A 27,226-nucleotide genomic window follows, 5' to 3' on the forward strand; every position below is an offset into this window, starting at 1 on the left:
AAGGCAGAGAAAATAAATGAAGTGGTGAGTTGGTTTGTACAAATTCTCGACAGATATTAATGGTTTCCAATGAAATTCCAAGATGTTGTTAATAACACCATCATAGCTGTGAACTATTAGGCTCAGAGCAACAGCATGAGGCTGTGGTGAGGAAACACTGGGTGGCATGATGGGATAATATGTTGATATTGCTTCTTGTATTTCATGGTTGCAATGTTATTTTAGCCTTGCCCAGAGACTTTGTGTTGACTCCTGTGCCAGTGACATGCCTTATGTCTATAAAGGTCATACTGAGTGTTACTTCTACATTTTTGTTGGCGACGTACAATACTATGTAATCTTGCTTGTTAGTAAGTCATTTATCCTGACCAGATCTCTCCAACCTTTTTGGCTAAAAGAGCCATACAGATGACATGTTGGTTTTTAAAGAGCCATATAAAAACAAAACATAAAAGACTGTTTACCCAGCTGATGATAGTACATGTTTAACACTCACACACCACAATATGATAAACATGTGAAGGGTAATGATAGAGGATTCACGTCTAAGTGAATGGGTGATAAAGAGGTCATTAAAATGCTAGTAAATGTTAGCAAAGTACATACAGATCTTGTCTTGGTTTCAAAATGTTAAAGGGATTCAGATTCCCTCACAGTGGTGTTTTTTAATCTGTCTGAAATGCCATCCAGTCTCCTCCCTAGGGCAGTCAGAAGTCGGAAGTCTAGCTGTGTAGTGTTCTGTGGTGGGGCTGCTAGGTCATAGAGGATACAAGGAGAAAAGGGACACTCTGTATTTTCATGTAAATGACTTCTCAGTGCTTTATGCCATTCTCACCGCAGGCAGTTTCATCAACAGCAGCAGGGCACCTTTAATCTAGCAGTCCCTCTCCATAACCTTTTTCACGCAGTTTCCTATTTTCAAAAATATAATCACCTGCAAATTTAAGACTGGGTGCCATCAATCCAGTTTTGGACTAGCCGGTCCTGGTTTTGACAGTGCTGGGCATACTTTATAGAGTAAAAACAAACACTGATCGCTCATTGCTGTAAAACCACAGCAATACTTATTGGCGAATTGACCATGCAGCTGTATCATTAAAGGGTACACAAGGACCTTTTTATTTTATTGTGCTACAAGTTCCCATGTTCCCATGTGTTGCTACAACTGTTTTAATTTTTTTTTACATGGATTTACCAGTGAGCAGGAGGATGATGGGAAATGTAGTTCTGAGAGGTCCATTCGGGTACATGGGAAGCCATCTTGAGGCAGGGAATGCAATTTAAAATTTAAAAAAGTGGTCAAAAATGTAAAAAAAAAAATGTAAACAATACACACACCTTACATAAACAGTTGTAGCAACACATGGGAACATGTAACACAACAAAATAAAAAGGTCCTTATGTACCCTTTAAGGTGTAACTGTAATGATTCCACCTGGGTGTGTGACCCTTAAATGAATAGGTGCAGAGAATACCAAACCTTCTACCTATGCAGTGACATTACATTCCATCAAGTCGATTATGAGTTATCACACCCTACAGAATGAATGGAAAGGTGAAGGAGCAGAAGGCCCATTGACGCTATAGACATAATTTGCAAGAAGCGTTTCAGGTGCATGTTATAGCACTTAAACGAATACCTTGGAATGTTTATTGCTTGAAACAGTAAGACAATGCAAAGGCTTAGTAAATCATGGCCCTCTGTAAGGTCTTTAGTCTACAATGCTGGCACTTTCTAGAGTATAAATTAATCAAAATCAAATTAAAAAACAAAAAGGATGGAAGGCACTGGTTTTGGAGGTGTGCCACCAACCCATAGCCTTGAGCACAGCACTAAACAATAAATTAAAGAGCCTCGTTAGCCTTGCAGGAGCTAACGAGAAAAAAGAGAGAACAAGGGAGAAGCTATGAGGAACAGAGGGTAAAAATGACGCAGGTAGAAAAGATGAACAAAAACCCCACCGTGCTTAAACACCCCCCAAAAATTTAAAAGCAAGAACCGAAGAAAATTGAAGTTCTTGATTTATTTTTTAAAGGAACAAAAAATAATTCAAGTCGAATATGAGAAGGAAAGACAGAGCTACAGAAAGTGTAAGTGGCTTCATGATACAGAATAGAAAAAGCAAGAGATGCCTTATCTACAGTAATTGCTTTATCTTCATTAACCTAGCTATTCTGTAAAAGAAGCTCTGATAGTGTTAAGATTAACAAACTCACAGATTACCATGAGTAGAGCTAATTGATCAAAAATAATAAGAATAAGAATAAATCAGGCTCTGCAATATTTGTATATGATCATTATAATTATCTTCGACGGGTATATTATATTATGTCTTGTTATAATACGAAGAAATTATATATAAATATGTTACACTTTCAAGAAGTAAAATGAGTGCTTACTAGCCAGGTAGTCGCGTTTAGTCAAAAAGGAAGCTTTAGGGCTTTCAGATTTTTGCCTTTGTAAAAATTCTTCCAACCAATCCTACTTCTTTATCATATTTATATGTCAAAAACACTTTAGAAAAAGTTAATATGACTGTATTCCTAATATAAAAAGCTCTATACCTATTCAGGTGTTATGTATCATTGACATTATTATCTTCTAGGTAGTCCATTGTTTTTAGACTCAGACACGGAGGTTATCACCACTTCTCTTCTTTAACCCTCATAAGGTAACCTGGGGTCCATTCTCGCGTGAATATCTCAGGCACTGAAATAGCTTCCTTGTTCAAGGCTTGTTTTAAAGTACAGAATTAGAGCTTTCCAATGATGTATTGTATTCCTGAACAGACGTTCCTAAGCAAAACTACAGCAAACCGAAACTAAGGCTTGAGTCATGTGACAAGAGTCAGCTCCAAAGTTTCATTTGTTGCCTATTACTCGGTTGCTTCAATAGATAGTGTTCCGGTTTCAACAAAATTTAAAAGTGCAGGCTTTGCACTTTCCATTGATATCAGGCATGCCAATATGCGTACTTTCTACTCATTCAGTGCTCCATTGCTGTGACGCGCAGCAAAGCGGTAGGTGTTGTTCAAGTGCCTGTAACTTGAAAACGGAAAGAGCCTGATGTCCACATTTTGGACAGGAGCTTGACTTACCATCTCACCCAGGATATGCAGCAGTGCCACCACGGGGCATTTTAAAATGTTTAAACAAACCAACAATGTTTTATAGCAATAATAATACATTTCAGACTGTTTAAATGCAACTTATTGTAACGTTGATATCTTATGAATTATACAATTTTCAACCTGCTGTACTGGTATGGTCATCTTTCTGCATTAACACATTACTTTACTTTGGGATTATTATCCAGGTGGGTTATTTTTACAGAATGGGTCCCTGATTCCAGATTTTGTTTTATCCCTCCTGATGTCATGGTGAAATGGAATCTAGTAAATTACTATAAACCTAACAACCAGTGAGCAGACTTTATATTTAGATTCTGCAATAATGAAACAATTGTTACTTTAAAATTGACAATTGGTATCCGCTTCAAAAGAAATTAAAAATTCAAAGCATGATCTAAGAACAGAGCTGACTGCTAAAAGTGTCGGCCAGTGAAATCTTCCCAGACCCCTGATACTTAACCAAATCTCAATGCAATCCTCTGAAATGCACAACACATTTTTATTGACTGAATTGGGCCATGGTTTTAAATTACATCAAAATGAAAAATAATCGACAACCAGGGGTCTTTTGCAAACCAGACTGTATGACAGTGTTAAAATGGGTTGCCTCTGTAACAAATGGGTGGAATTCCATGGAAATAAGCATGAAATTGGTATAGTCACAGTTATGTAAATGATACGGATGCACTTTTGAGGACTATTATTCCACACGTACACACACTCACTGCTGAAAGAAAGAAAAAAATAAGCATGTGTCCAAAAACATCAATAGCACAAAGCTGCCCCAAAAAGGATATAGAGTTCAGAAATAATAAAGAACTTAATCTTTATTTCTCTCTCTGGAAAATGTAGCTTTAAAATGCAAACATTAGCTCTTCGTTTTTCCTTTGATAAGATTAAAAACTAAGCACTTGAAATATAGGTTTTTAACACCTTGTCTTTTTCATTTGTATTTATTTCAGACTGAAATACACTGTTAGATGTTTCATTTTCATAATCTTGGTACAAAGGCCTGCATTTAAATTATCAAAAACTCAGTATTTTGATTCTTTCCCCTAGATCTTGGTTCACAATTTCTTTTATACATTTTTTTTATTTAGTTAATTCCTACTAGCTGGTTTTCCTTAGCTTTTGCTCCAGTATAGTGTTTGCACAACATGCTAAAAAAAGTAAGGAATAAACATTAGAATTAGAAAAAAAAAAAAATGATATCATGTTAAACTTTGAAAGTGAATTACTGTAGTGGCTACTGTTCAGAAGCTGTAGACACGGGAGTCCTTTGTTTTGTTCTGTTTTTTTTTTCTTTTTCTACATGATTGACTATATTGTAACAATTTCATGCAATTACATTGTGCTGTTTATCAAGCCAAGCCATTAAGATATAATTAATTTGTTTCCCTTGACCTCAGCTGGGAGAGAACTATTTGAACATTTAATTGATTTTCAAAATACGTGTAGCACCACCAGCAAGAACATTTCCATTTGTGTCGCTGACCTGTGCGGAAATCTACATGCAATTCAGCCCCTTACGTGCTAGAAAAAAAGGACTTGCATCAGAGCGTAGTTCAGTTAAAGAAAACTGCAAACTTTGTGACATAAGTTATACAAGATCATTTTCTTATCAAGAGACATGCAGTCTAGCCTTGTGAGTGATGATAGAAACCTGACACAACATGAACTAACCCAGACAAGCTTCTGGTTCACTGAACTAAAACTGAATCGCAAAGTGTTAAAGGCACTGAGGCAGCAAATGTTATTTTGTGCAGTTCAGAGACAGATTTACCCTGCATGTTTTGAGGCTGCCATATGACCAGAAATTCACAAGAGCAGAAGCTTTCTTTGGCTTAATTAGAAATGTGGTGTAGCATCTATGAGTGTTTAATATAGCATATAGACATGATAATTATTACCAAATACTTTTTATATAAAACAAATACAGTTGTCACTTATAACTTTAGGAAAATGCACATTATGGGTTTTCATGCACAAGAAAATGCTAAAAGCAAAATGATGTCTGTTGCAGTGCTTGTGACTGGCTGGAGGAAGGACTTTATCATTTATCATAAAGCAAAATGAGTGCCTGAGGCAGCTATTTAGACCCATTGCTCTGGTAGATACAACTCCATTGATCCCCTGCTGTGGTGGTGATTGATACCATTCAGAGAAGAAGCACACCTACATATCAATGAAGCGATAAACAAGCCTGGAAATGCTGACAATGTGCAACGAATTTTGTTTCTTTTACATTTTTGTATTAATCCTTAACCCTAAATAAACACTACTGACAAGTCCTGGTAAATACCTTTAATAATAATTTGCAGCCATACTAATAAATTAACCCAGTTACACTAGTCCTGGAATAGTTAACAGGGTAGCCCAATATTCGTTATGATCTGGGTTTTGGCTTTGTATACACCTAAGGGATTCTTCGGTTTTATAAGGATAAAAAACCTAGTTTCATGTACACAAAACATTATTTAATCCACCAAAACAGGCTTTGAAAAAGAGCATAAAGTTTATGAATAGGGGTTCTAAAAAGTTATTTTCTCGTATGCCGAGTGGCTTCCTAATTTTAACGTTACCAAAAAGGTGATAAAAAGGGCATAAGATTAAGCCAGAACTGGAGAGCTATAGCAGCCTGGATATTAGGTCCCCTTAGCAACAAAATAAAATGCAGAAGAGAAACTGCAGGAAAGCCCCTGCTCACAGCTTCATTTTCCTTTCCGCTTGCTCAGAAAGTTAATAGAATTGTGGTATGCTCTATATTCCTACTGCTGCTACTTGCATTGTTTTAAATACCTGAACCAGGTAAAGGAAGGACCACACTGTTCCCAAAACAGAATTCAGCTCACGTCTCGGATTAACATCATGCATATGGAATGGGGATTTTGTGCATGGGGAGACAGAATTAAAAACTAAAGATGTTGTCCTCCTAGTACTTAAGAGGATTGTCAGGCGCACATCATTGTTCTGCATACGAATGTAGAGAATGAAACAGACTTTAACAAAAGAAAACTCCACCGTGTTTCTGTGACACATTCTGTGTAAGCTGTGGAAAATACAGTTTGTATATACAGCATGTGTGATATATTGGTAAAACGATGTACCTTGTATCCACTTAAAAGCAAGCTACATGAGAATTGCATTGAAAATCCTTTGTTTAATATCAGCTGGCCAAGGAAGAAGTTATTGCTTATGACCTGCTGAGAACCCCAGCCCATAAATGGAAAAGGGATTATATTTGCCTTGCACCTAGTCCTGTTTTTTAGGGCTACAGTACCTTGTTGAAATTTGTTAATACAATGATCAGGTTCCAGCAATCAGATCCATGGTAAGATAGTCACCTGGATCTGCATCAATTACTGTAAGTAATCAATTGCAGATCTACTGACATATTTATTAAAGGTTGGATTATAACTCCTGGAATAACTGCAGTCAGTTTAGATGCATAACAAGACTTAACAAGAACATATAAGAATACGAAGGGTTCAATAGATAATTGCTTTTGAATGCGGCATTGTTTATTATAAGATTTATTTTTTCCTTAGAATAATTTTAGGGACCATAACTTCTAGAGTGCATGCGTATTACCTTAACACTGAGTAAAAAATACAGCTTTGTCTTTGAGCCTGACTGAACAAAACGACAGCTACATTACCAAAAACTGGTGACATATCTGATGAGGGATCATTGCTGCACTGCTACCTAATGGACACTTTTGGAAAAACAACCTTATACAGATGAGAACGACATTTGCTAAGACTACAGAAAGAAAAGGACCTATATAATAATATGCACCTGAATTAATCAAAACACCAGGCAGTTAATGGGTTAAACATGATCCCATCTGTTTATACAGCAAGACCTTTCAAGAAAGCCCTGATGTGATATATCTCACTCTGATTGTCTGGCCTCTAACCAATTCAAACTCATTGAGAACAGTTTTGATTACCCCTGTAGACCGAAAGGCAGAGTAAATACTTACATTTCAATGCAGCAGGATACATTCAGACAAATTATCACTTCAGCCTAGTGTTTCAGTGGAAGATGGCTGTTAATAAGGGCCCCAAAGGGGTTAGCTTTTTAAAAAAAAAAATCTAACCCATAATTATAACCTGACATTTGTAATTGCCAGATTTACAGCTTTGTTCTGTGTCAGACCGTTTCACTAGGATCCCTTTTGCAAACATTGGAAGTGCTTGTTACTGTGATCGGTTCTAAAGCGCACAGTAATTGCCATCAAGCTGAAACGTAACATATTTACAGTCCATTTTTAGTTATACCTTGAACAATCAGGGGGACTTTAAACTACTGATGAAAAATCACCCATTTATTATAACTCTAAAACCACTAATGAGGCTGATTTTATTCAAATGACCACCTTATTGTTTAACATATTTATTTTACTGAGTGGTACTTATCCTTTAAAATAAGGCTTCTTAAAAGAAAGGCCTTCAGATAGCAGTTTAAATTGTTAGACTATTACAAATATATTAGAATTTCAGATGACACTTATGCTTGCCCATATTCTGCTACCTGGAAACAGTACCAATATGCAATAGTTTAAAAGTGCGTGGGTGTGTGTGTGTACAGAGATGTTTTGTTGATTGGAGACAGAATATAATACCTTTCTGACGTCAGCACATGCAGGTCAAGACCCACCATCAGTCAGGTTAAAAGCACCTGCTTCAGTTATGTTTGACTAATACATGCAATCTTTTACACACTTGTTGCATGTTATGTGAAGATAGCTTGTTTTATATGAGGTGCACAGTATACTTTGCATTCTGTATAGTGCTAGTGGTAGTATATGAATTATATATGCATGTTATACAAGGAACGTATTGAGTTATAATCTAAAAATTATGATCCACTGGATATTCTCCATAGGAAATTCTCATTAAGTTTCTGTACTAGGTATTGCCACTTGCCACAGATAGCACCGTGTGTATAAATATAAAAAATCTGGCTTCTTAAAAAATAAAAATAAAACTCTTACCATGAGCCTGAGATATGAAGGTTTTTATTCCAAAGAACGGAAAAGGGAAATTAAAACTGTTAATATTGGAAAACTTGTGAGTTTTAGTTATTTGTCACTAGATTTTTTTAATATAAAGTTTTATGTTCCTTTCATAAAATAATGATGCTTTTTTTTTTTTTTTTTCAATACGCTTTAATATGCTTATATTGTATTCTCCTGTTGAATTGCATTTTAATAAATTTAAAATATACACCCTGAGGGGAGGAAAGGCAGAATTAGATACTGTTGTCTTGTCAAACCAAAATCAGTCTTTATAGTTTGGTAGTCCATAGACAAAGAGAAAACAGTTAACAGTTAACAGTTAAAGCAAAGCACTGACATCATCACAAGGGCTTGCGTAGAACAGACGACAGGTATCAGTGTGCTTTAGAGACAGTCTGGATGTCTGGCTGCTGTACACAAGAAAACACCAGGCATGCTGAAGAGCTCAGATATACCACAGCCTTTTCATACTCTGTTCTTCCCCTCTCATCATCTCAGTGACTAAACCAAAGGGGAATGGGTAAGGTATGGTTTTGTAAAACATCAAACCCAGTCAGTGTTCAAGTTTTAGAAGACTCTACATTAGTACTCATACCAAACTGACTGATTACAAAGGTTATCCTGACAGAATGGTAACAGCTAAAAAATACAGATTAAAACAGCTTTGAAAATATAAAAATGACTGTACTGGCACAACATTTTAACAGACTCATAAAGGAATTACAATATGCTCGGAGATAGATACAGTTCCTATCTAATCCATGTAACGCATACATCAAATAAGGTTGGTTTATGCAAGCATAGCTCTTTATAGATGAGAGACATGTATATTACTTTACTTGGTTTGTAAAGCATTAGAAATACTGTATTATTAGGGTGACTTTCATTCTTGTGCCACCTTCCCCCCTAAAACAACCTCAGCCACAACCTCAAACTTCCTTCATCTGGCCTGGTGCTTGCTGAATGTAATGTGATGCAATAGCCTTTGCTGTATCCAGGGAATCCGTGTACCCTCCGTGGAATTTACTTCCCAGAGTTTTGCCCACCGGTAGTTTTTTTTTTTTTCTTCATAACTTTAATCCGATGCAGCTGTAAACAGCAGAAGCAAAATCCTCGTCTCCACAGTGACCATTAAAAATAGATCTAAGGCTAACCCTCCTTGTTAGCAATGTACTGTGCTGTTTCTTCTCGAAACGCTCATTCTTACAGCTTTCTATGAATAATTCCGTCTTCCCTCTTTACGAAGATAGATTAAAATAAAGAACTTTCTCAACCGCTACCACCTCCCGACCCCCCAAAAGTTTTCTCTAGGCTACATATTCAAATGAGGGTGAGCCAGAGTTGGCAATGTTGATGCCTAAGGATATCATAATATGCATTTGAACCCTAAAGGAACTGAGCAGCAGATTATCAAAGAGCAGATTTAAGAGTCAATAACCACAAACTTAAGAAACAAACGCCTTAATTATCCTGCTGGGCCCAGTTATGTCTTTAATCATTACACTTCAAAAAAAAAACCTAAACAAACGGCTTTGTATTGCATTTAAACCCTGACTAACTGAAATATACAAATCTCGAATCCCTGACTGAGTACCTGGTTAAATTATACGACACATCTTAATTTAAAAGAATTTCTGATAATGCAGTTAGATATTGTTTTATTACCCAACCATTTTGCATTTGTAATACCATATAATTGGGTAAGGCCTAGACTACTGCAACTCCCTCCTGGCTGGCCTCCCTGCGTCCGCCACCCGTCCGCTCCAGCTCATCCAGAACTCCGCTGCTCGCCTGGTGTTCTCTCGGCCTCGCTTCTCCCACGCAACTCCACTGCTCCGCTCCCTCCACTGGCTCCCGATCAACCCTCGCATCCAGTTCAAGACTCTTGTACTAGCCTACAGATGCCTTGACCAAACTGCACCCAGCTACCTCCAGACCCTCATCTCTCCCTACACCCCCACTCGACCTCTCCGCTCCTCCTGCACTAGAAGACTGGATCTACCTTCTCTACGCTCCCCTGCGTCCAGAGCCCACTCCTTCTCCACCCTCGCCCCGCAGTGGTGGAATGACCTTCCTACAGATGTCAGGACTGCGCAGTCCCTGATCACCTTTTGGCGCCTCCTCAAGACTCACCTCTTCAGACAGCACCTGTAGAACTCCTCTTTTTTTTCCCTCTGGACACTTATCACTCTTCCTTAAATGCGCTTTTCTTGCTCTTATCTGCCCCCTATTTTACTGCATCTAATCCTGTACTTTAGAGCACTGTAATCTGTCAAGTGTTATTTAATCTGTAGTATTTTGTATTTAATTATATCCTGATGTAACTATCACTGACACTGTTATCTGCTCCGTTATTGAATCGTATTTTGTCATACTTGTACTTGCTAGAACCAAAGTCATTGTATTTATCTTGCTCTTAATTGTATTATTACTTGTACTGAGATTCTTGAAATGTATTTTTGTTTACGACTGTAAGTCGCCCTGGATATGGGCGTCTGCTAAGAAATAAATAATAATAAAATAATAATAAGGCCTTAACCACTTCACATGATGTCAGAGTTGGTAAAAACTACAGGTACTGCTTCAATATTATTTAAATGGCTGGCCGTCTCTTTACACCCAAGTACAGAACATGACTGGTACTAACACCCCCTGTACAATAACTAAAACAGATATGTGCTTCGCAACTACAGGTTAATAAGACTGTACAGTGTAATGCCAAAGCATGTTTAACAGGGCATTCTTACAGGGTATTTGGAAAGTTTCTATATTGGTTCTGTAGTTCTCATTACTTAGTTTGTAATGCTTAAAAAGAAGTAAGCTGATAAAATGCACCCTTCAGTAGGTAAAACTGTAAACTGATAAACTAAAACCAACCTAAGATTAACTTTTCAAGCCAACCTTGCCATATTATCCTGATTCCTTATCCCTCAATCCCACAAATAGATACCAGAAACTGCACCTCTAACAGGTTCTGTACCTGTGCTGGACCAACCTCCACTGAGCTCACGGCCTCCTTTCCAAAACCGTACAGGCAGAAGGAACTATCAGATTGAATATCCATGAATTCAATATTTCAGTGTACCTCAGCTGCATTGCATATGTACAGTAAGTGTGCTCTATAGATAGTTAAAGACTAAATAAGAGTGTCAGGTATCTAGTGCCTTACAAACCCAGCCATGAGAGAAGCCAGATGACCTTGCCAGTCATGAGTCACCTACCTTGCTTCTACCTATAAATAAAACATATTTATTATCTTCCAACCTGCAGTGCAGCACAATCTAGTGAATCCCACCAGGGAACAACAATGCAGTACTTTCAAAGAAAAGAGGAGCAGTTTTTTGTTTTTGTTGTTGTTGTTGTTTATATATATATATATATATATATATATATATATATATATATATATATATATATATATATATATATATATAATGCCTCTAGGAGTTTAAAAACCTAATTTAATTGATGGAAGCATTAAAGATAGACATCTGCTGTGAACAAAACCAGCAGCTACTACAGCAGACTTTAAATCTGAGAATGAGCAACTTTAAGACCCCATTTAAAAAATGTTCCTTTTTATTTACAGGATTTAAATGGATCTGTTGTATGTTAAGGCAAAGTTATTTGGAAGAAACTGAGTTTAACTATTTTACAGGTACATGGTGAAAAAAAAATGGAGAAAGCAGCTTCAGTGCAATAGTAAAAATAAGGGTGCTGAGATCTTACTGTCCGTCTAAAACAGATTAGCTGTGTACTCAAAAGAGTGAATGCCAGATTTAATAGCTGGTTTGGGTTGGGTAGCATATCTGACATAAATATATATATATATATATATATATATATATATATATATATATATATATATATATATATATTAGTGCTGGGACGAACCCAGGATTTTCATGTTCGGATATTCGCTCATAATTGAAATATATTGGTTCATATATTTGTTAATTTTTCAAAAAGTAATAAAAGTCATTAAATAATTTCTCTGAATGCAGGCAGAGACAGCGTAGCAGTGGGAGCAGGGGAGCGTGGCCCCTGTGTGTTTTACAGCAAGACTTTACAATATGTAACATGGTTAAAATAGAAAAATATCCCAGGAGTAAAGAATAAGCTGAGTAGGACTTACTTTACCCCAGTGAATTAACTACAAAAACAAAGGATGCCAAATAGCAGTTCAAGTTAAACGTTGTTCTGTTTATTCCCAGAATAAATAGTACATAAAGTTGCCAACACATTTTATTTCTTTTTTACTTTTTTTTTCATTTCTTGCCATTGCCGTTTCTTCACAGTAAACAGTAGCCATAGACATGTTTTCATAAAGTAATAACATGAGGTTTACTTTTGTAGCTGAACAAGCAAACAAAAACTTCAAATAAAACAAATGTTGAAATGGCATTGTAAAGTGAAGGGGAAGAAAACTCACAGTTTTGGTTCTCATTTATTACAACAGTAGAATCAGGAGCTCACTGGTTTGAATCCTTTGAATAATAAGCAAAATAAAATACATTGCTTTGTATAGCTTCCTTGCAACTGCAGTCTGACGACAAGCCACAAGAATCAAAGCAACATAGAATTAGATATCAGAAAGCAGCAGTGACTCCGGGTTTAAACAAGGAAAATAACTGTGGCTTGAAAACTACTTGGAACTTTACATAAGAAGAGCCTGCAGCCCCAGACTCGTACTTGCAAATTAAGCAATGAGAAAAACAAGTAATAATAGGGTGTAACATTTAGCATTCGCTGTGTTTCAAGGGTAAAATCTGAAAAAGCAATTTCACATTTAATATCTGACACAATGAAAGTTTGCTGGAAACTGAGAGCAACTCTCAATAACGTCTCTCGGAGTTCCAAGCCTTAAGGGGGGAAATGCGGAGAGCCTTGCCAAGTTAAAAGTGTTGAAGTAGAGGAAATTTCAAAGCCTCGCCTCCAGACATGCTCGTTCAGTGAGCATTTTAATACAGAGATATTAAAATATTCCATTCCCAATTTTATTTGAAATGCAGTATATATATATATATATATATATATATATATATATATATATATATATATATATATATATACACACACACACACACACACACACACACACAGGTTTCGGGGAGAAGGCCAATTTAGGGAGGTCCCTGGTTCCTTAAGGTTGAGCTGTGCAGATCACCTTTAAATTCAAGAAATTTGAGACTGAATTAAATTGAATTATATAAGCTGTCGTATGTGAAGGATTTCAATAGCACAGAGAGGCCAATAACAGCCAAAGTGAATACTCCTACCTGCAATGCAAGTTTCCTCTTTCCCTTGGACTTCATCCCAATAAAAAACAAATACTAACATGGCTATGCTGGCCACTCAGTCAATGGCTGTGGCGTTAAACAGTAGTATGTAGCAACACATTGTTTCACAAAGAAAACAAGGCTAGGGCCGATTGCAGTATACGTGTAGGATTGGTAGTTTCTCCTAGGTGTTAATGATGTGGGTCATGTGTAAGATGTGGTATTATTGCATAGATAAGATAAACTGTGTCATTAATACCTGTATGTATGCTACATGAGCTAATATTTACATTAACTTAATTATGCCTCTGTCTGTTATATGCAGAGAGCGGGGTTATTTGTGTTGCAGGGCAACCAAGTCCTTTATTGTATGATTTATTAACATGTTTTATTTTTGTATCACTTTGTTTGATTTGATTATTTATTTGGGCATGTTTATTTTTTACATTGTTATTTGCACAGTGTATATATATGTTCACTGGTTTCGTTTTGTGTTTTTTATGATTTGCACTAATTAATGTGTTGTGTTTAATTTTTATTAAATCAAGCACAAGGATTTGGGCTGCTGACAATTGCCCACAGCTGCGGGACGGACAGTTTATTGGTGTGCAGCTGTTTAAAAGACCGGAGAGAGACAGAGGAGAGAGACCGGGGAGACGCGGGAGAGAGACCGGGGAAGAGGCTGGGAGCAGACCAGGAAGTGAGAAATCAAAGACAAGTAAGGCTGGAGTGTGGAGGAGAGAGCAAGAGAAAGAGAAAGAGAAAGGAAAACATAGAACAAGCTTGGACAGCAGCACAGAAAAGTTCTGGTTGGAACTTCTCCTGGAGAGCTGATCAAGTCCAGATATGGAAAGTTAAGTGTGTTATATTGCTGCGGGATAGGCAATATTTTCTTTAGTGGTCTGAGACGTTGTAGTGTGGTTTATCCTACTCCACTGTTTGTTTCTCTATTGCACCCGGTCTTAGTCTGTTTGTATTTTAGTATTTTTAACAGAGTTTTATTGGTTTTATTGCAGAGGCTTCTGTTCATGTGAAGGGTTTCTGGTGTAGCGCTTTTTATTGTTTTTAGTATTGTATTACTGTTTACTGCCTAGTTTTTATTCTTATTATATTATAGGTCACATGCCAATACATTTCTGCTGAGGGGTCCAGCTGCGAGCGTCTGGCTATTCCTCCTATTAAGCAAAAGACCCAAGTTCCCTTTAGAATTGAGTCCCTATACTCATTAAAATTAGGGTGGCATAGCACGGCTACAGCAGGGTTTTTAAGCGTTTCTAATTCCACTATCCCTGTTCTTTTACTACTTGGCGAAAGATTCCCCTGCAATTAAATTAATAAAATAATGTTTACAGGATCAGTTTATTCACAGAACAAATCCATAAATCCTTCTTGCTACACAGTGTGCTGGTTTTTATCATGGTGACCAGAAGCTAGTTGTCCAGTTGGCTGTGAGGCGCTGCGGAGTGTTGAAGCCGTCCATCCACGAAAAGGGAATTTAGCCATAGCATCAGAGAGAAACAGAGCTCAGCAGCTATCCTCGCTGGCTCGCTCTGCCGTTGCCCACAGCCTAACAAGCTCCACTGAGAGCAAGTCAGAGTCTGGCCCATGCTATCCACCCATACCTGCACAAGCTTTGCAGTGTTCAGACACCACTCAGCTGGCTCCTTGTTCCTTTATACTGTGAAAGAAATATTCAAAATAAACTAGGAAGGTGTATCCCAGTAATTTAATAAGAGACGCAGTAGGATGCAGGCTGCCAATTGTTTCTTGGCAACCGTACAAACAAGAAGGGTCAATGAGACCCAAGCAAGCAAGCACAGGGCATTCATGCTGGCTGCTAGTCTTTCTTCATGTAACACATGCCTGAACACCAAGTCATGTTCTGTACGAATCTGCATGGACAAAAAAAAAAACATGCAATCTGATGCAGATCACCCTCCAACACAAGTTCTGAACCATCTGTTCAAGCGTCGTTTTATACCCTTCTGTCCAATAGAGCTATAACCGCAGACACAATTACAGTCAATACAGTAATCAAATAGACCACCTTTATCCTAAATGTAAATTACTATGCTGTACTGTAAAAAGGCTGTCATTCCAAAGTATGTCCTCACATTGTTGGGTCCTATAGGAGGTGGGTTTAAAAATGCCTTTCTCAAGGATAAACTATATCTGAAAAAAAAACCTAAGAATAAAGGTCTTAAATATAATAGATCAATGTAGCGAATCGTATCTTGAAATGCAGGGCTCTATTACCATTTGCACACTTCACGGGGAATCCGATTCTCTCCTGATTCCAAGCAAACAGAAATCAAAGCTACGTGGTAAAGACCCAAACTTCAAACAGCTCCTCATAAAAGAATATTACAGGGCTCCCGTGAAATGTGGTTCTCACTTAACCAATCGTTTCAGACAAGCATATCATAGCCTTGCATTTCAAGGTAAGGTTTGTAAATACATTGTTTTTTTCAGTCTCTTCACAAAGCCTGTGAAGACGATCAGGAATCTTTGACCTTGTAGTGGTGTCCACCCTCTGAAGAGGTGAAAACAAGATCTTATATTCAAACATATATCTTAAGTACAAAAATAAACACTTTATTTAATAATTTATATTCGTTGTTATATATTTAGACAATATGAATAAGGATTACAAAAAAAAAAAATCTTTCTTTATTATTTATGTTTTCTATTCCCTTTGACAGTTTATTTGATGCATTGCGTCCAGTATACGGTCCAGACCATTTTTTATTTTTATTTTATTTACTTTATATTTAAAAGCATTATCTGCAAAGGATTTATTTGAGGGTTAAGAAATTCCAACCGTTTTATAGTTATGCTGAATGCAACACAGGTTCTCTCCAGGTGAATTTCTGTAAAGCAGTTATATGAGGATTGTCAAACACAAACAAGCTTTTAGAAATGTTAAAATGCACGTGATATTACACTGGTATGTTGGTGAACATTGCAGTCCCCATTTTGCTGACCATCTAGGCTTATTTGATATTTAGCCAGCTGGCTGTCAATGGTTACTTGGAAGGTGAAAGCTTGCCTGCTTTCTAGTCTTTATCCTAATAGCACCTAACAGATACTGTACTTTCAGATGGGTAAAAACACATGCCCTGCTACCACAGCCTCAGTCAGTCTAAAAACAAGCAGGGGACTCATTTTACACTGTTTTATTACTCACAGCGGTCACAGCTCTATCAAACCTTGGGCACAAGCAATTCTACTCACAATGTTGCTACTAAGCCTCTTGCTTTTATGATAAGTCTCCCAGTTTAAAACGTTTTTTGTTGTCAGGAGTATGATCTCCAGAGTTGCCAGCGAATCTCATGATTTCTACACTGCGTGCCTATTGCTCTGTAGCAATGCAATGTATTTACAAAGATCCAAAGGGAAAAAAGGGGTCTCTTTAACAGATGCTGTAGTGTTGTTGTACATAATGTGAGGCTAGGTTCAGAGCTTTTAGATACAGCTCTCAAACTTAAACCCCCCCACCCCACCTCAAGTTCAAATGTCCTAATATTAATTTAAAAAAATGAATACTCATTTGCTCAAAAGAGCCAGCTGCCCAACATTGTATGTTTCATAACTTTCTCAAAGAAGCATTTGTTTGAAAACAAACAGTGGGGGTATTTCTCATGATGACATCATCTAGTTCTACAGCTCATAATTCCATTAAATTATAAGCCTTGTACTGCTGGCAATTGGTCATTGGAAGTTTTAACCCAGGCTCCATAATACAGACTCTGCTGTATCTCATAGAGACTAATATTTACTAGTTAATGCATACCTGGCACATCAGCCTGTTTATAAAATTACAGTGTGCAACACTGAGCCATTTTCTAGAGTATCGACCAGTGTCAATCACACTGTCGCCACAGGGTCATTCAATAAGAGAAGTCAGAGAAGCATATGATCCCTTACAGGGTTGAAAATCCACTATACTACTGCACAGTACACACATGCTGAAGGATTTTATTTATAACATTTATCACATGACTGTGTAGAGTATTTACAAAATTACACTTTCCCAGTTTTACCTGTTTGAGCCATTAAACTTCATTCCAAGTCGGAACTTTTTTGTTTCATGAATTAAGTAATGAATTAAGCAATGCATCACGACAAACATTTTCAATTTTAATTCAGGAATCCCAACAGGATGAAATCAGTAATACTAAACAGATTTTACACCAGCTTCATCAGTGTTTGGTATTGCTATATTCAAGAGTTTATACTAACTCTGTATATTCCTATTCATTCCTTGAGATTAGAAATTGCAGAACTCTTGGTTGTTCCACAAAAAATTGTCTTTTTGCTGAAACATTGGATTCTTTGAAGTCTAAATTGAAAACATACTTTTTTGATTGTGCTTTTAATTAATTGGTTGTAGCTGGAGGGTATTGCATTGTATATGTTTGAATGACATTGTAATACTCTCCCATAGATCAGCTGGAGCCAGCCGAGATCAAAAGTTACAGCATACATGTATTGAGGAAATGTAAAGACTGGCAGTCAGTTAGTAGTCCACAGAACCAGTGAGTTTACCTGAATGACACTCATAGACAGCTATATGAAAAATAGTGCTTATAACTCATCATTGGGCAGCATAGTTCAGTACAGCTCATAACTATTGCAATAATCATAAGATGTTAAAAGTAAAGGTAAAACAATTAAAATGGCTGCTTTTAAGTAAGTTCCAAAACTAGAAGCTCGACTTTTTATAAAGCATTCTACAACTACCTCTCAAAAAAACAAAGAAACAAAAAACAAAACATAAAACAACTTCATTGACTTCTAGTAGCAATAAAAGCGGGCCATGCCAGACATAATCCACACGTCTACAAAGAGAGGGCTGTCCAAAATCCCTGTTTATTCCGGTTTGAATTGCATAAATAACTATTTAGATAATGACATTTGCTGACATATTTTTTCTTCTTACCCATCTAATTACAGTTAACAACAGTGTGCTGCCTATTATCCCTGTTTGCTATTTATATTATAATTATTAGAACTGTGTGAGCTGCCAACTATTTATATTGTTATTCTTCCCAGATCCCCACCATCCACCTCCAGACACATTTCATGCTGGGGATGTTGCCTGGTAAACACTGGGGACTTCTTGATCCTGATTGGTAGAAGGCAAGCCTAATCATCTATAATTGATAGAATGGTTCTCATTTATCTTGGCTAACTTTATTGATCAGTCAGAAGGTCTATCATCCAGTAAGGAATCATCAACAAGTTCTCACAATTCCTCTGAGCGGGTCTGCCTATTGCACACATGCAGTTGTTAAATCCAATGCAGTGGAATTTAATATCCATATTCTTTTTGCATTTGTTGCATTTGCATTTGGTTTAAATGAAAGCATGAACACGTATAAGCAGGCGTAATATTAATGACAGTAAAATATCTTTAAATACAGTAGCTTTCTTTTCTTAAAATTAAAATTAGTTTGAGGGCTTAAAGAATTTCTCTGTCTGCTGCAGCATCTCCATGTGTAACCTTTGAGCTTGTTAAAGCAGGCATCCCTTACGCTATCAATTATCTCAATTTACTTCTCAAAACTTAAAAGCTAAATGTTTTCACTTCACCAAACGATAGAACACAGGACAGCACATGCTCAAAACCTGGCTACGAATCGGAAAAGCAAAGCACATCTAACACAGATTGTACAAAACTGAAGGAAAAATATGCAGCATCCTTAAGCTGAGAACAGTGGCTTAAAACCTGGTTCCAAGAGACTAATTTGAGACAACTTTGCTGTATCAAACCCTAACCCTAACCCATGAAACCAAGTTCCAAGCCACAAAGTGGCTGTGTGTTCCTTAAGCTTTAGTACTTAATTGGAATAATAAAAAAATGTATTTCAGTTTCACAGAACTATACAGTACTTTAAGTCTTTACAAATTTCTGACACAAATACATTTTGTGACATAATGAAACAGCAATGGCTAACGATAGGTTACGGATGTAATTCTGATTCCCTGACAGAGAAGATGACTGCCAAATTGAATACTTTTGGCATATGCCTGCTTGTCAGGTATTTGCTGAGCATTTTATATCAAAGCTGCTGATGTGCCCCTCCGTGGAGTGAAGTCCTCACCGAGGTAATAAATAGTCATTATGCAGAGATGTCAGTCTCTTTTGCATTGAACCCTCGAATGTGAGTGATGCGACCTCACAAGGTTGGTGATCATCTTCTCTTTCAGGGAACCAGGGTTACATCCATAACCTATCGTTCTCTTTCAATTCGAAGCTGATCACCAAATTGAATATTTTTGGGAAAGTATACCAGAGCTGTTGTGAGGGAGAATGAGTTGACAGCATCTGAGGGACATCTCGCTACCGCCATCTAGTGTTGGGAGGGGGATGGAAAGCCTCTAGTTCCACTGATTCATTCAAGTGAAACACCGTAATCACCTTAAGGAGGAAAGCAGGGTTTATGCGCAATGATACCCTGTTTCCATCGTCCCAAACGCACATACAGGAACTGTGCACGGACAGTGCCTGTAGCTCACTGACCCGCTTAGCGGAGGTGATAGCTAACAGAAAGGCTGTCTTCATAGTGAGATGTTTCAGCTCAATGGTATCTATGGGCTCAAACTGGGCTCTCTCCAGTACCACGTTTTGACTCCATTTGGGGAGGACGTCCATTTATAGGAGGTTGTAACTGCTGAGCACCCTTTAGAAAACAGGTTGCCAGAATATGAGCGCCCGGGGATACTGAGTCAATGGGAACACGGCAAGCAGATACTACTCTAGTAGATCTTGCAGAAACTGTAAAATAACTGCTATAGGGCAATACAGGGGATCATGGCCTCTGGCCATGCACCAGTTTTTAAAATATTTCCACCTATTGCGTACAACGCTCATGTGGAAGAAGCCCTAGTGTTCTGTAGTGTACTCACTACTGCGTCTGAGAGCCCTAGGGCGGCCAGACGGTCCCATTCAGGGGCCAGACCCACAATTGGAGTCTTCCCAGTTCTGGGTGCCAGAGTGTGCCTTTCGCCTGACTGAGGAGATCCATGTACAGCGGGGTCTCCCAGGGTTGGCCTTGCAGCAGCTGGCAGAGGATTGAAAACCAGGAGTACTGTCGTTCTCTCGCTCTTGACCTTCTCGAGGAAGGCAGGGAGCAGTGGTATAGGCGGGAAAGCGTATAAAGGCACTTTGGTCCATTCGTGCAGTAGGGCGTCGACGCCTAGTGGACTTCTGCAGCTGCAATGGCAAAGAGTTCGACCTGGGCTTCCACGAAGCGTTCCCAAATGCGCTGCACCACCTGTCCGCTGCCCAATTCACCACTCCCGGGAGATGTACAGCCCGGAGGGACAGGAGGTGCCTCTGTGCCCAGATCAGTAGGCGAAAGGCTATGCGGTGTAACCCCAGGGACCGAAGCCCTCCCTGGTGGTTCACGGACGCAACCACTGACATGTTGTCCATGCGGCCAAGGACATGTTTGTTGCGGAGCACAGGGAGAAAATGTTTGAGCGCGAGGTGGACTGCTCTCAGCACTAGCATGTCTATGTACAGGAATGTCCAGCGGCCCGACCAGGATCCGTGGACTCCTCTTCCTGCCCAGACCGCCCCCCAACCAGAGTTGGATGCGTCTGTCATCACCACTTGATGGTTGTAAATAACTCCCATCCTTACGCCTTCACTCAGGTGAGGGGCTTGAAGCGGGTGTATGTGAAGTAACCCCAGTTGAATGGCTGAGGGCACTGCAGCCACTAGAACCAATAGTTTCTGATACAACACTAATTGCACTGTGGACCCAGGTTGAAACAGGGCCAGGCATTTGCGAATAGCAGCTACCCTGTCGTCCGACAGATAGGCTTGCATTGCAAGGGAATCCAGCCGGAGACCCAAATAGACCATACTTTGCACTGGTGTTAATTGTCTTTTTGCATCGTTGAGGGTGAGACCCAGCCTCGACAGATGCTCCATCACAATGGCTGTGTGGGCCACTGCTCCTTCCTGGGACTGGGAACATACCAACCAGTCGTCCAGGTAATTCATCACCCTGATCCTCTGCAGCCACAAGGGAGCTAGGATGGCATCCATGCACTTTGAAAAAGTGCGGGGGGCTAAGGAGAGGCCGAATGGCAGCACAGAGAACTCGAACATGCTCCCATGAAAGGCAAAACTGAGATATTTCCTGTGCACAGGATGGATAGGAACGTGAAAATATGCGTCCTTCAGGTCCACTGTTGTAAACCAGTCGCACGGCCAGACAGACTTGAGGATGTGGTGATGTGTGACCAACTGGAACCTCCTCTCCTTCAAGAACCGTTACGGTGGTGAGTGCCCAGGAGTCTGAGGTGCAACTGTGCCAGTAGTGGAGATGGTGTTGTGCGAACGGGTGGGCCTGAGGCCGCAAGCCTTGGAGGCTGCCTGGAGCAGTTCCGCTGGAACTGTCTCCCTGGGCTCTGGTGCGCTGGGGCCCCACGTCCTGCGTTCCCTCATATTTGTTGCTGGCTCCTTGCCGTGGAGGCCTGGAGGTGGTGCCTGTGGTGCCGTAGGGATTGGGTTACCGTGGTAACTGCCGGACGCCAATGCCTCACCCTTGCCCGTGCCGAGGCATGGGAGGGGAGCATCACAGCTACCTGCCAGGATGCCTCTCACTCTCTGTGAGAGCACTGTAAGATCTCCTCTACCTCTGGTCCAAAGGTGTGGACAGGGGAGATAGGCGCATCTTATAATGCAGACTTGACCTCCTCCAGGAAGTCTGGAAACACCGGAAAGGGCTGGGGGGTCGAAGTCTGCACTGGTCTGAAAACAGAAGTTGGCGGCCATTTCCATCAGTGCCCGAACCGAGTTCGAGGGTGCTGGAATCTCGGGCTCCGAGGAGAGCTAGGAGCTGGGGGCCGTTACCTGAGTCAGGTCTTGGTCCTGAGTCTCCATCTGCAAAAAGACTCCTCATCCCAGGAAGCTGCTAGGAAGAACGCATCCTGTTTCTCCTCGCTCATCACCACGTCTTGTTGCTCAACCTCTGTAGCAACCACTGCCGATGCCGGGGTATGCTCTGGGACAGGTGCTGGTGGAGCTGTGGGAGGAGCAGGGGGGACCTGCTGCTTGCTTAAGTTCTCGAGTATCTGGGCCATTTGGCTCTTTAACTCGGCAATATCCCTCGCCTGGTCCTCATTCTGCCCCTCAAGGGAGATCTAGAGCGATTGCGGTGGCGCTATGGGGCCTGCGCACAAGGAATACCTTGCATAGCGCTCGGAGGCTTGGAAGGGGGGGCCTGTGATCCCGAGGCTGATGATGGCTCTCCTTGGCTGCCTGCCCAGTCTTTTTTGTAGGGTGCTCTCCTTGGACCCAGCGCAAAAAGAGCAGGACGACCTGTCTGCCAAGGCTCGATACCCAGGCACCTCACACACAGGGTGTGTTTGTCCTGTGGAGGCATTTTCCACCTGCAGGATGCGCACGGGTGGAAATTAGACATTTCAATCGAGGCGAGTAGCTCTGGAGCGTCGATGGAGCCGAAGCACCGAGGCATCGAGGCTGTATAACACCGAGGCACTGAACCCCCCCCTGCAGGGGATTGAGTGTGCTGGTGAGGCGCCGAGGGTGTCAAAACATCTGAGGTCCGTGGGTCTCGAGCGTACTGGAGTGGAAGGCTGGAAAGACCTTGAAGCGTCGAAGTGCTGAGGCGTACAGTCCTCGAGGTGCCTATGGTGTCCAAGCACCGAGGATATGGAGCGCAGGGCCACCAAGGCCACCGAGGGTGCAATGCGCGGAGCTCAAAAAACCTTAAGGAGTTGAAGCGCCGAGGTGTGGAGTCCTCGAGGCACCCAGGGCATCGAAGCACTGAGGTACCGAGGCTCTTGGGTAGTGTGCTACCAAAGGCACTACTGCACAGGCTTGAAAAACCTTGAGGTGTCGAGACACCGAGGCGTGTAGCCCTCGAGGTACCGAGGATGCTGAAGCACTGAGGCACCAATGTTGTGGAGCGTCGGGGTAACGAGGCCACCAAGGGCGCCGAAGCATGGGGCTCGAAAGGCCTCGAGGCGTCAAATCTGAGGCACCGAGGACCCGAGGGTACCGTAGGCGTCGATCACCAAATACTGAGGGCAAAGCACCAAGGTACTGGGCTGTGTGTCTGTGTCTGGGCTGCTTGCAGTCTCACAATCAGGAACAGCGTGTAGCTTGCAACGGTGTGGAGCGTAGCCTGCAGACAGTTGCAGTGCAGTCACATACGAATCCTTCCCTGGGGCCCATGACGACCCTCGGTGGCCCTGCAGGAGTCCTGTGTAACTCCAAGTGCCACAAGAGTCTACCATGCTGCAGTAAGTAAATAAATATATCTATTTAATACCTGTATTTAAGTTTTGTGTCCTAATAACCAAAGTGCAATTTTCTGTTGAAAAATCGCACTAAATGATTTAATTTGCACTTAACAGAATGCTTTTTTTTCATCAAACTACGTATTTGGAGTACATTATCCCTTTACACCATTGTGAATTGTTTTAAGCACAAATTTACCAGAATATTTTGTCCTACAGTACATAAGTGCATCACACCATTTACAACCATTTTCAGTGGCTCAATTATTCATTACTTTAAGGTCATTCATGATTACTTTCTTAATGGAAAATGCGTATGCAGAAATACATATATTGTGTTACATTAATGTGTTTTCATAATGAAAGATGCATATGCAGAAATATATATTGTTCAGACAATGTTTTTTCTTAATGGAAAATATGTATGTAGAAATATTGTTCGACATTAATGTTTTTTTTCTTAACGGAAAATGTGTATGCAGAAATAAATATTTTCTTTGACATTAATGATTATTTTGTTAATTGACCATTTATATGCAGGAATAATTCTTCCGGTAGCAGTGTGGAGTCGTAGTTAGGGCTCTGGACTCTTGACCAGAGGGTCGTGGGTTCAATCCCAGGTGGGGGACACTGCTGTTGTACCCTTGAGCAAGGTACTTTACCTAGATTGCTACAGTAAAAACCCAACTGTATAAATGGGTAATTGTATGTAAAAATAATGTGATATCTTGTAACAATTGTAAGTCACTCTGGATAAGGGTGTCAGCCAAGAAATTAATTAATCAATTAAGGTAAATATCCAAAAAGCAATATATTTCTTCATAATTTCTGACATTACCACCTTATTTGGTAAATGTTGGCATTTAGCAGTAAAAAGATTGACCAAATTCTGACTTTTACCGTAACATATAACAAGCACATCATCACTTGCAGGACACTCCAGGGTTCTAAAGCTTTTGGTTCTTCAAAGAAGAAAAAGCTAAAAAGTGACAGGAGACATGCTTACTAAATGACTTTCCCACAGAGTTAGCACTGCCTCTCTGGGCTGATACACATTAGATCCAAAGTGATCTTTGACGGAGCCCCTGGCCCCTGCTATTATTCAGCACTTGATTATTTCTTGAAAGTACATAAACGTTTCTGAAATCAATAGGCTATTCATAGTGGTCTTGTAAGTGGAATGCAATTGTATTGTTTTGAAAGCAAATCAAAGGCATTTATTTTTTCTTTCTTCTTCTTTTAGGTGTTATCACTGGGTTATATTTATGTTTTTGATATAATATGTGATTTTGATAGTGGGTTTGCGTTAATAAAATGTTTTTTTTTTTTTCTGCAGAAGATGTTAAACTCTTGTTAATAATGGTGTTGCCTTGGTCTCTAATGGGGTTATGTAAACATCTCTAAAGTCCTCCTCTTTAGTCAATAAATGTCACACCTATCCATAACATATTAGATTAATACAATATGTATACATTTTCAATATATATTTGTGCTACTGGGTATTTGATGGCTGTATATGAAATGTAATATTAATAAAATACAGTCAATGGAATACATTCCTTTACGTAAAAGAATAGTCATAGGACAGGGCTGTTTTACTTACAAAACTTTGCACATTTCTTCCAGAAATGAGTAAGCGGGAAACAGACCAGCTAAAAAAGCAAGCTTCTGATGACAAGTGTAGTCAGGATTGAAGAGCTTTCAGATCATATGGCTCCACCTGATCATTTATTTACTTAAAGCTTTTCACCACAATGCCCCCGTGGGGAAGAAAGCGTTGCATACATTAATACAACATGAATAGACAATGTAGTCATATTGAAAAAGGAAATAAAAACAGCTCTGGAGGTAAAATACTGTTTTATTATGATTTTCTTTTTCAAAACCCACAAGGGATCCATCCAGCACTGCCAGCTAACCAAAAAAAAACAAAGAGCTGGATCATGAAATACGTTAGACACCCAAACCCGAACAATATAATATAAAATACTTGTTATAGCCTTCATATTAATTGTTCAGCCACATTTGCTGTTCAGAAGGAAGTTATCACTGAAGTGAGATGGGAAAAAAAGTGCAAGGAGCACAAGAATAGTAAACAGACAAATGAATCAATCAGAAAATACCTTAGCAAAAAAATAACTGTAAACTAAGTTCAGATGAACAAAGTTATGTGATGTATTTTAATGTCTGCTAATCCAAACTTTATTTTTATATTAGATGAACAAACTAACAACACAAACCAACACAACTACATCTACACTGTCAAGTTATGTTACAGCGTATTAATTACAGGTGTTTGTCTTTCACACTTAGAGAAGCAGTGCTGGAAACAGTGGCGTAAATTTGGTTTCAAAAGTGTGGGGGGGGGGGGGGGGGGGGACGACGACAGTTTCTGTATCTGATGCATGCAAAAAGATTATCCTATCTCAAATAATGGAAAAGAGAGGGGGACATGCCCCCCATGTAAATTACACCTATGGCTGGAAACATACTTTGGTTATGATTAATAAACACAAACAGCACAACACAGCGCTGTAAGGCAAGTGTTTTCAAACATTTATTTATTAGACAGGATTCCGTGGTTTGAAGAAAACACCACAACACCCTATTAAGTTCAAGACAACCAGTACTTGTTAGGAAAACATGAAAGATTAGCAGCATGTTATCTACCGATTTGAAAATAATGCTTTTGATTACATGTCAACCTAAGAGTGGTACTGTAGTATAGAAAATGATTGTATTAATAAGAAATGCTTTGTTTATGGTACCTTACGTATGTATTTACATTCTTTCTTTTAAACAATACGACTTAGTTGACAAAAAAATGTTCAACAGTGTCAGTAAAGCTGTGACATGCAACGGCAAAAGAAAGAAAGCAAGCAAGTTGTTAACGAGAAACTAGTAGTTAATCGATTTCCAGCATCCATGCCTCAACTCCACACTATTTGCAACCAGTCCTGTCAGTCTGACAAAAGCACCTAACAAGCTCTGAGTAACTCACTTTCCGCTAGCAGACAGACAGACCCCCCCCCCCCCCCCCCCCCAAAAAACAGTTCAGAGTTGCTGAAAATTGTTCTGACCACTGCAGAGGAATTTCTCCCTTTGTTTTATTGTGTTTTGTCTATCTTTGTGCACAAAAGGCAGAAAATACAAGGTAAAAGAAAAATAAACATGATAATACTCACAGTGGGATATCCTCGGATCGAGCAGCAGTTGTAGTCCTCTGTTCACAACCTGCACGCAAGACAAAACCCATCTGTAAGTGATGAGGGGAGGGAGAGAGCAAAACCAGCGCATGTACAAAAAGAAAAAAATAGAATAGAAAATTAATTGGGGGCTTGTCTTAAGGAAACAAGATAAACACGTACGGCACAGTATGTGTTCAAATTTGATTAGGTTCTATTCACACAGTGTCATCTGCATCCTTATCTAGTAATTATTCTCATCTGTATTTTTTTTGGGGGGGAGGGGGGCAGACAAAATGATTTTACAAGTCCCCAGTTAACTGA

General features: G+C 39.5%; 1 protein-coding gene across 2 annotated transcripts in view; it reads right to left on the reverse strand.

The window, feature by feature from the left end:
• The window catches only part of LOC117424593 (RNA binding protein fox-1 homolog 3-like), a 330,577-nt gene extending 303,626 nt beyond the window's left edge, over positions 1 to 26,951 (reverse strand). For both annotated transcript variants that reach the window (XM_034041103.3, XM_034041102.3), the window contains exon 1: positions 26,903 to 26,951. The gene's annotated coding sequence lies outside the window, so the exon portion shown is untranslated. The remainder of the gene's footprint in view (positions 1 to 26,902) is intronic.
• Between the last annotated feature and the right edge of the window lie 275 nt (positions 26,952 to 27,226).

This window comes from Acipenser ruthenus, chromosome 19, assembly GCF_902713425.1.
Source record: "Acipenser ruthenus chromosome 19, fAciRut3.2 maternal haplotype, whole genome shotgun sequence".
Classification (NCBI taxonomy): domain Eukaryota; kingdom Metazoa; phylum Chordata; class Actinopteri; order Acipenseriformes; family Acipenseridae; genus Acipenser; species Acipenser ruthenus.